A 10175-nucleotide genomic window follows, 5' to 3' on the forward strand; every position below is an offset into this window, starting at 1 on the left:
GTACGGGCAACTCATCATCGGAGAAAGTAACTCTGTTCTCCTCAAATATTTTCTTTGCTATCTTCTCCAGATGGTTTACAGAGATCTTGTCAGGAACATGGGCCTTATTCAAGATTTTCATCAGCGACCGACGGTGCTCATCTGAATGGATTAGCAATGAGAGCAATGAGATCTGAGCAGGTGTTTTCCTCAACTGCTCTACAACAGAATAGTCTTGCATTTTCATTTTTCTCAAAAACTCTTCCGCTTCCTCTTCCGTCACAGCTTTCTTTACCAACACCGGGTTGTCCTTGGGGACCCTGGCTTTTCTTAACTCTTCGGGGACAAAGCATCTCCCCGAACGAGTTAACCCATGGGCTTCACAAACTTCTTCTCTAATTTCTTCCCCTTTATACGTCACTACCACTCGTTCATAATTCCAAGAAACGACCTTGTTGTTGATTATTGGCAACTAGGTTACCGGCTTGATAATAACTCGATCTGCGCAGGCACCTTCCACGATTATGACAGGTTTGCTGGCAGCTCCTGGTACAATCACCTTCACCCCTTCCTGCTTCATTGCAACCTTGCTTGAAGATCCCTTCTCAATTGCCACAGATTGCCCAACACTCTTTTTGCTCGACTTGAGCACCGACTCCTCACCTGCAGATTCTTTAACTGTCTTAGACCGAATCATCATGACGGTCTGTGATGGTTTACCGGGCTCTCCCTCTGCATGCACTATTTCAATCATATTTGCCTCCTGGTGAGCTGGCATTGGATTCCTGTTAACATTGGGTGCCTTAGGAGCTTGAACTTCAATTCTATTGGTATCAATAAGCTCTTGTATCGCACTTTTCAAGTGCCAGCACTTCTCTGTATCATGACCCGGAGTACCAGAACAATACTCACAACTGACAATATAGTCAAGATTCTTTGGAGGAGGATTTGGCAGTTTGGACTGTATCGGCCTCAGCATATCCAGCTGTCTTAGCCTGTGGAACAAACTAGTGTATGACTCTCCAACCGGAGTAAAGGTTTTCTTTTTTTGCAACCTTTTACCCTTGAATGCTTCACTAGGCTGGAAACATGGTCCTCATGGATGTGGATAAGAATTTTGTGGAGCAGGTGCACACCATTGCTTGTGGGCAGGAGGTTGGTTGTATGCTTGTGCATGGTGGACGGAAAAATGAGGTTCTGGTGGGGGATAATAGTGTTGGGATGGATTGTGATGGTAAGTTTGTTGGTGGGGTCGAGGTTGATTGTAGTGGTAAGGTGAGCCTCTGGATCCGGACCAAGTTCCTGTATCAATCATTGTCGCGTCCTCTCTCTTCCTTTTCCCAATCCCTCCTATGCCGCCCTAAATAGGCTGATTAGTTGCTTTGATGGCCGAATAGCTCATAATTTTATTTGACTTGAGGCCTTCTTCTACCATGCTTCCCATCTTCACCACTTCGTTGAATGACTTCCCCACAGCTGAGACCAGATGGCCATAGTAGGTAGGTTCTAAAGCTTGTAGGAAGTAATCCACCATCTCATTTTCCTTCATTGGGGGGCCTACTCTTGCTGCTTGCTCCCTTCATCGGAAACCATATTCCCTGAAACTTTTGTTGTGATTTTTCTCCAGTTTAGTCAAGGACAGTCGATCTGGAATGATCTCAAGATTGTATTGGAAGTGACAAGCAAATGCTTGCGCCAGATCATCCCATGTGTACCATCTTCCATGGTCTTGGCGGGTATACCATTCCAATGCTGATCCACTCAAACTCTGACTGAAGTAAGCCATTAACAATTCATCCTTTCCTCCCGCTCCCCTCATCTTGCTGTAAAACCCCTCAAGTGGGCTACCAGATCACCGTGCCTGTTGTATAGATTGAACTTGGACATCTTGAAACTTGCCGGCAATTGCACATTCAGGAACAGACATAGGTCCTTGTAGGCCACGCTTACTTGCCCTCCCAATCCCCGCATATCTCTGAATGATTGTTCTAAGCTTTTAACTTTCCTGAACATCTCCTCCTGTTCGGGATTTTTGACTGGTTTATTAGCTTCTATCAGGAGGTCAAAGCGAGGACTATAGGAATGGGTTTCTGGAGCTTTGAAAGTGGGCTCCGAGGGGTAGTGTTGGTTGTCCTGGGCCTGGAACATAGGCTCGCTAGGAGATTTGTAGAGTGTAGCTGGTGGAGGTGCTACGAAAACAGGAGTTACTGGTGGAGGAGGGTATGGAACTGGTTTAGAGGGTGGAGATTGTTGTGTATGAGAAGTGGTGCCCCGGTAGTGTTGGTGTCACGACCCAATTTTCTAACCCGGTCGTGATGGCGCCTCTCGTGAAGACAAGGCCAGCCGACTAACCCAAATCGTATCTTTAACAATTATTAAACATAAATGAATAAATAAATACAACTTAACGACAATAATAATCAGTGTTTAATCTCCCCATATAATCTCCCCAACAGAAGTATTCACATATATAGATTTAAGAATTACGAAGCTCACTCATAAGTGGAGCACAATAGGAGAACTTTCCTTGATACTCAAAACCGAATCAAGTGAAGGAAAATTTGACTTTATAATAATTCGAGACCGTACTTATAACGATGTCGTCTGGTGTAGCAACCTCAGCCATACCATAGAAAATATATCACCGGACTGTGTCTCCACCTCTAAAGTCTCACCTCCACCTCTAACATCCTGACCTTTACCTGATTCATTAGGTGATCTCATGATACGTCTGCATCATCCGTCGGAACCACAACTGGTCTAGTAAATACATTATCTTTACACTACCTCTACTTGGCTCGAAGCCATAGATCAAGATACCCTCAATAGCTCATAACACTTTTACTCTATTGATGCCACAATACCATAGTGATATTAAACTCAAATCATTTGTAAGCTTGTGAAAACTCGGATCATCTAATACTGTAAATCTTCTGCAAATCTCGCAATCATCCCCATAACAGTTAAGCCCACTCTATTAAGCGATCCTAAATTTTAAATTTTAACACGTACCTTTCATTTGCACATAAGATCTTCTGTCATTCTCATGAGGATCACACCACCTCAACAAATTTCGCGGAAGATAACCCACTTGCTTCGCCTCAATATAATATTTCCGTATACCTTCCACCGCCATAAGCATTACGCAGTCATTTGATCTTCCTGAGTCTTTACTCATACCGCAACATGAAATTTACTTCACTCCCAACAAGGAGTCCTGAAAAGATTCTTCACACGCCCTTAACTCAGGCTATAACTTGAATCAAGATAGACTTCAAGCATCTACTATTTCTTCCATCATTCAACATACCCCTTCTCATCGATTCCAATTCATATGGATATGCCTCGTAGTACTAATATACTCCTCACATAGCCACAGTCGTCATTTCCACTAATGGGGACACTACCGAACATATAAGATCAAAAACACTTGTTCACACAATCAGCACCTCGGCACTCCAGCCATAGGCAAAGATCTGGCCTCAAGTCCTTCAGACTAGCCCAACATCAACTCATAGAGATCACGTCTCGCCCCTCAATCAGGGAATCACAAGCCATCAAGGCACATCTGGTACTGAGCGCTCATGCGCGCATGCGAACGCGTGGAAGGAATTTCAAGAGTTACTTTTCAAGCTTAATCAAGAACGCACGATAAGAATTCAAGAATGTGAAGTTTTCCTAAAGGTTCTGCAGCCTCTCGAGGATAAATACAGACGTCTCCATACCGATCCGCGAGACTCTACTAAACCTGTTCATGACTCATGAGACCTAGTAACCTAGGCTCTGATACCATCTTGTCACGACCCAATTTTCAAACCCGGTCGTGATGGCGCCTCTCGTGAAGACAAGGCCAGTCAACTAACCCAAATTGTATCTTTAACAATTATTAAACATAAATGAATAAATAAATACAACTTAATGACAATAATAACCAGTGTTTAAAGCCCAACATAACCCGACCGTGGTGTCACAAGTTACGAGCATCTAAAGAAATCCTGAACACAACTACAGGGCCAATAATATACAAAATTAAATTCTGAAATTCTAAAGACAATGTCCGGTGCCACGAACGCTGGCGGTAACCTTGCTCAGCTACAATAGTAATACCTTCAATGAGCTAATATCCCGCTACCGGGTGATCAATACCTGCAGCTGCACGCGAGGTGCAGGGAGTAAAGTGAGTACTCCGACCCAGTGAGTAATAAAAGTAACTACAGTCCGAAGATAAGAAAATCCAGTAAATACACAAAGTAAGCTAAAATCCAAATATACAGCAACATATGGAACTGAGCAGCTAAACACCAGTATAAATACAAATACATGAATGCAATGCAATGCATATGATGGTACATTCCAGTACCCACTGCGGCGTGCAGCCCGAGCCATCCATATTTATTTATCGTCGACGGCGCTCACTGGGGGTGTGTACAGACTCCGGAGGGGCTCCTACAGCCCAAGCGCAATATCTTGGTCAGTCATTGTTACCTGACCGGTCAGCCATTGTTACCTGACCAATTTATATCATACAGTGCCATTGTTACCACTGTTCAAGTATATCATCCAGTGTCATTGTTACCACTGTTTCAAGTATATCACACAGTGTCATTGTTACCACTGTTTCAAGTCACTTTATAATCAGTCCAGAAAATAATATAATAAGCCCCTTGGGCATTTACAAAATCGAAGTTTCCAACCCGAAATGCATTTAAAATATCATTTAAGTTTTCAAAACTTAGAAATACGACTGGGTTTGCAAAACAGCATTTAAAACCTTGGACTGAAGTTAGATGATATGCAAATCATGCTGAGCAGTAATATCAATCCTCGAAGGATTTTACAAGTCGGCACAAGGCCCCAAACATGGTAATCAGCCCAAATTATGATGATAACAAGTAATTTCAGTCAAATATGCAGTAAAATCAACAACTGGGACGGACCAAGTCACAATCCCCAATGGTGCTCTACCCCACGCTCATATTCGGCGTGCAAGTCACCTCAATACAGCACTATGATGTGCAAATCCAGGGTTTCAAACGCTCAAGATATCATTTACAAGTATTACTCACCTCGAACGGGTGAAATCTCTAGCCCACGACGCCTTTGACCATTAAACCGGCATCCACGCGCGTCGAATCTAACCAAAATCAAAGCGAATACATCACAATATGCTAAGGGAACAATACCCAATCGAAAACAATCGAGAAATGTCGAAATTCACGAAATTTGCAAAACCCGAGCCCCGGGCCCACATCTCTAAACTCAGCAATTTTTACATCAATACGATCCTTATCTCGCCACGAGTCTATACATACCAAATTCACAAAAAACGGAGTCTATTTGACCCCTCAAATCACCATTTTAGAATTTCAATTTCACCCGTCACTGTTCACGGATCACTATCCACGACACTATTCACTGGTCACTGTTCACGCGCGGTTACTGTTCACTGCTGCAGAAAATACATCAGCTTTTTATGAAATTTGCAGCACAACCATTTTTCACTTAAATGGCTCTAACTCCATCATACGAACTCGGAATTAGACGATTCTTGTTCCTATGAGTCACAAATATAATACGAACACAACCCTTAAATCGAAACTCAATTCGGAGCTCGTTTGCTCAGTTCAATACCCATTTCGCTCGTTAAACAATTAACTCACATTTCACGTCAAAAACCCAATCGCGACTTGATGAAATTAAACCAAAATTTTCAGATAAGTCCTATAATTCATGATTTAAATTTTGGAAGTCTCGAAATCAAATTTGGATCTCTAGAACTAAAAATGAACCTTTAGATCATTACATTTATGCTCAAAACGGAAAAAATCTTCCAAAAATGACCCGTTGGGCATCCGAAACACACCCGAGGCCTCCGGGACCTCAACCAATCATGCCCACATAATTCATAACATCATTAAGACCTGCTCCAATCATCAAAACACCTCAAACAATATCAAATTATCCAAAACTCATCGAATTCAAGCTTAAGTTTCCAAAAATTTCCGAACATACACTTTCGATCAAAAACCTGACCAAACGATGTCCGAATAACCTGAAATTTTGTACACACATCACAAATGACATAACAAAACTACAAAAACTCTCGGAATTCCATTCCGACTCCCGGATCAAAATCTCACCTATCAACCCGAATTCGCCAAAATACTAACTTTGCCAATTCAAGCTTAATTCTACCTCGGTCATCACAAAAATATTCCGGACACACTCCTAAGACCCAAATCACCTAACGAAGCTATACGAACCATAAAATTTGCATTTCGAGTACTCTAACACATAAGTCAATATCCGGTTGACTTTTCCAACTTATGCTTTCTTAAGAGAGACTAAGTGTCTCAAACCTTACCAAAACTAGTCCGAATGACTTCAAATTTTGCACACAAGCCACATTCGATATTACGGACTTGCACCAACTTTCAGAATCACATTCCGACCCCAATATCAAAATTTTCACTTCCGGTCGAATTTTCTCAAAAACCTTCAAATTCCTATATTTAGCCAAATGACTTCAAAATGACCTCCGGACATCCGAATTCACTTTCGATTGCGCTCCCAACTCCAGAATCACCATACAGAGCTATTCCCAGACTCGGAATCCCAAACGGACATCTATAACTCTGAAATGCCTTCCAACCCAAGTTTATGAAATTCTTCTAAAATACTAACTTCCACAATACACGCCGAAATGCTCACGGGTTATCCAAAACCAAATCCGGACATACGCCCAAGTCCGAAATCATCATTCGAACATGCTGGAACTTTCAGATCCCAATTCCGAGGTCGTTTACTCAAAATTCCAATCTTATCCATTTTCTTCAATTTAAGGTTGCCACAATGAAAAGTTTCTTTCCAATTTGACTCCGAATTTCTTGAAATTCAATTCTGACCATACGTACAAGTCAATATACCTAAAATGAAGTTGTTCATGACTTCCAACTGCTGAACGATGTGCTAGAGCTTAAAACGACCGGTCGGGTCATTACATTCTCCCCCACTTAAATAGACGTTCATCCTCGAACGTTCCAAGAACTGCTCTTAAGTTATCTGAAATCACTGTTTAATACCTCGTGCACCTGCCCGTGCTACCACAACTCATATGGACATATTAATTTGATCAAATCTGCAGATATCCTCTTTTATCCATACAATAAGCTCAGAACCCAATTCCAACACCTGAAATTATCTACCAGACCTGTTCCCTGTATATAAACACTGTATCAACTACCACACAAGGTACCAGAACACGACTGCGTACCTTTGTTGAATTAGCACCATGCATCGCATAATTCACCATCTAACCACAATGACACTCCATGAATCTTAATAGCCAAAATTCTACGACTCTGATGCTCCCAATGCATATGATGATATACCTATACATTCTGTTATAATGCTGACGATACAACCGCAATGGAGGAGATGTGCAGAAATTTCTAACCAATTGCAGAGTTAACCAAACATTAATTCTCTCCTTTTTGACTAAAATCATCACCTTATTACTACCCAAATACTGGTAACTGCCTTGTAATATACCTCACATAATCCCACTGCAATGGTCCCCGATACCAATAGTCTCGCATCACCTAGTACGAGCTGCTCAGACAACCAATCACCACAGACAATGACCAATAGTCTCATATGATGCAAAAATGCGCCAATAGGCCATAATGCGAACAAGATACATAAGGAAATGATTCAGGAATGGACTGCTCAACTCACACAACTAATATGGACCTTTCCCCAGAGAATAGTAATTTATCAAGCTGTTTCATAGCACACATGGCACAATCACAATATTACATGAGTTGACGAACACAGAACAATATATGATATTCCAACACCCCTCCTTGAGGAGCGCTATACTAAAATGAACACATCTGACTCACATGAAGCCCATAATACTATTTAAATCCATTCACCCACTTCAGGTCGATTCTGCTCGCACTAAACTAGGCTGATAGCCTTTCCTGGACCCAAAATAAGTCATTTCTTCTCATAACATGAAAGAACTACCACTATAGCCGGGACAACACCCCACAATCTACAACCAAATGAACCGAACAACTTCATATAGATCTTAGATATTCTTCCAACATTTCAACTTTCTTAAGTCCCCAAATATGACTAACTCCCAGATTTTTCAAATATTTCGGCAGAGTCTCCCTTGTAATTGGGCCTATGCACCTGTCAGAGTAACAACAAAAAAACTCCTAACAGCATGTCCACAACACAACTAGTACCACAAGTATATTAATAACACTAATCTCCGCATTACAAGCCCGACATTATCACAATGATATTTTGACATGAAACACATCATTTGTATGATCATAACCACATTTCTGGTCTTAATAGTTGTTCATAAATAATTCCATCATTATCAATAAATCTAATATTAACCACCACCTCATTTCAAATTTTCACAATACTGACAACAGAATGTGAGGCATGAAGACCTCATTATTACTTACTCAGATTAATGAGTCACATTTAACGTCACCTGGGAACTCATCTCATAAGCTAAAACTCAATAATTACAATACAATTTGGTAAATTATGCACAGAGATATTCGTACAAGAATTTTCAAATAAGCCTCATAGGCATGACTCCCTATAAGTACTATAGTACAAATTTTTTAATTTTCACAAGGGAGAATTTTAAACACATAACCCCTTTTTTTCACCACAAGAACCTCGTCCTTATATAACATCCTCCACAGCTTATAGCCCGATTTAAATATTTCATATCATATAAAAATGTGAGGATCTCATCCTCAACTCTGAATCACAAGTATTTTGCACATTGTGCCAACTAAAAATTTTCATTTCCTTTCTTCCTTCTTTCAAATAATTTCGGTTAAACAAAATCACAACATACAATGATCCCTCTTACCGGTAGGGCATATAATTTTCAACTGAAATCAATTATTTAGAAATTACATCAAACTCATCGAATTGATTAACAAAGGTCACTTTTAGCCTCACAACTATTTTTAGTGACCAACACATAATGATAGACATAGCTATCTCCATATAATCTCCCCAATAGAAGTATTCACATATGTAGATTTAAGAATTACGAAGCTCACTCATAAGTGGAACACAATAGGAGACCTTTCCTTGATACTCAAAACCGAATCAAGTTAAGGAAATTTTGACTTTATAATAATTCGAGACCGTACTTATAACGATGTCGTCTAGTGTAGCAACCTCAACCATACCATAGAAAATATATCACCAGACTGTGTCTCCACCTCTAAAGTCTTAACTCCACCTCTAACATCCTGACCTTTACCTGATTCATTAGGTGATCTCATGATACGTCTGCATCTTCCGTCGGAACCACAACTGGTCTAGTAAATACATTATCTTTCCACTACCTCTACTTGGCTCGAAGCCATAGATCAAGATACCCTCAATAGCACATAACACTTTTACTCTATTGATGCCACAATACCATAGTGAGATTAAACTCAAATCATTTGTAAGCTTGTGAAAACTCGGATCATCTAGTACTGTAAATCTTCTGCAAATCTCGCATTCATCCCCATAACAGTTAAGCCCACTCTATTAAGCGATCCTAAATTTTAAATTTTAACACGTACCTTTCATTTGCACATAAGATCTTCTGTCATTCACATGAGGATCACACCACCTCAACAAATTTCGCGGGAGATAACCCACTTGCTTCGCCTCAATATAATATTTCCGTATACCTTCAACCGCCATAAGCATTACGCAGTCATTTGATCTTCCTGAGTCTTTACTCATACCGCAACATGAAATTTACTTCACTCCCAACAAGGAGTCCTGAAAAGATTCTTCACACGCCCTTAACTCAGGCTATAACTTGAATCAAGATAGACTTCAAGCATCTACTAATTCTTCCATCATTCAACATACCCCTTCTCATCGATTCCAATTCATAAGGATATGCCTCGTAGCACTAATATAAACCTCACATAACCACAGTCGTCATTTCCACTAACGGGGACACTACCGAACATATAAGTTCAAAAACACGTGTTCACACAATCAGCACCTCGGCACTCCAGCCATAGGCAAAGATCTAGCCTCAAGTCCTTCAGACTAGCCCAACATCAACTCATAGAGATCACGTCTCGCCCCTCAATCAGGGAATCACAAGCCATCAAGGCACATCTGGTACTGAGCGCTCA

Source organism: Nicotiana sylvestris, chromosome 11, assembly GCF_000393655.2.
Source record: "Nicotiana sylvestris chromosome 11, ASM39365v2, whole genome shotgun sequence".
Classification (NCBI taxonomy): Eukaryota; Viridiplantae; Streptophyta; class Magnoliopsida; order Solanales; family Solanaceae; genus Nicotiana; species Nicotiana sylvestris.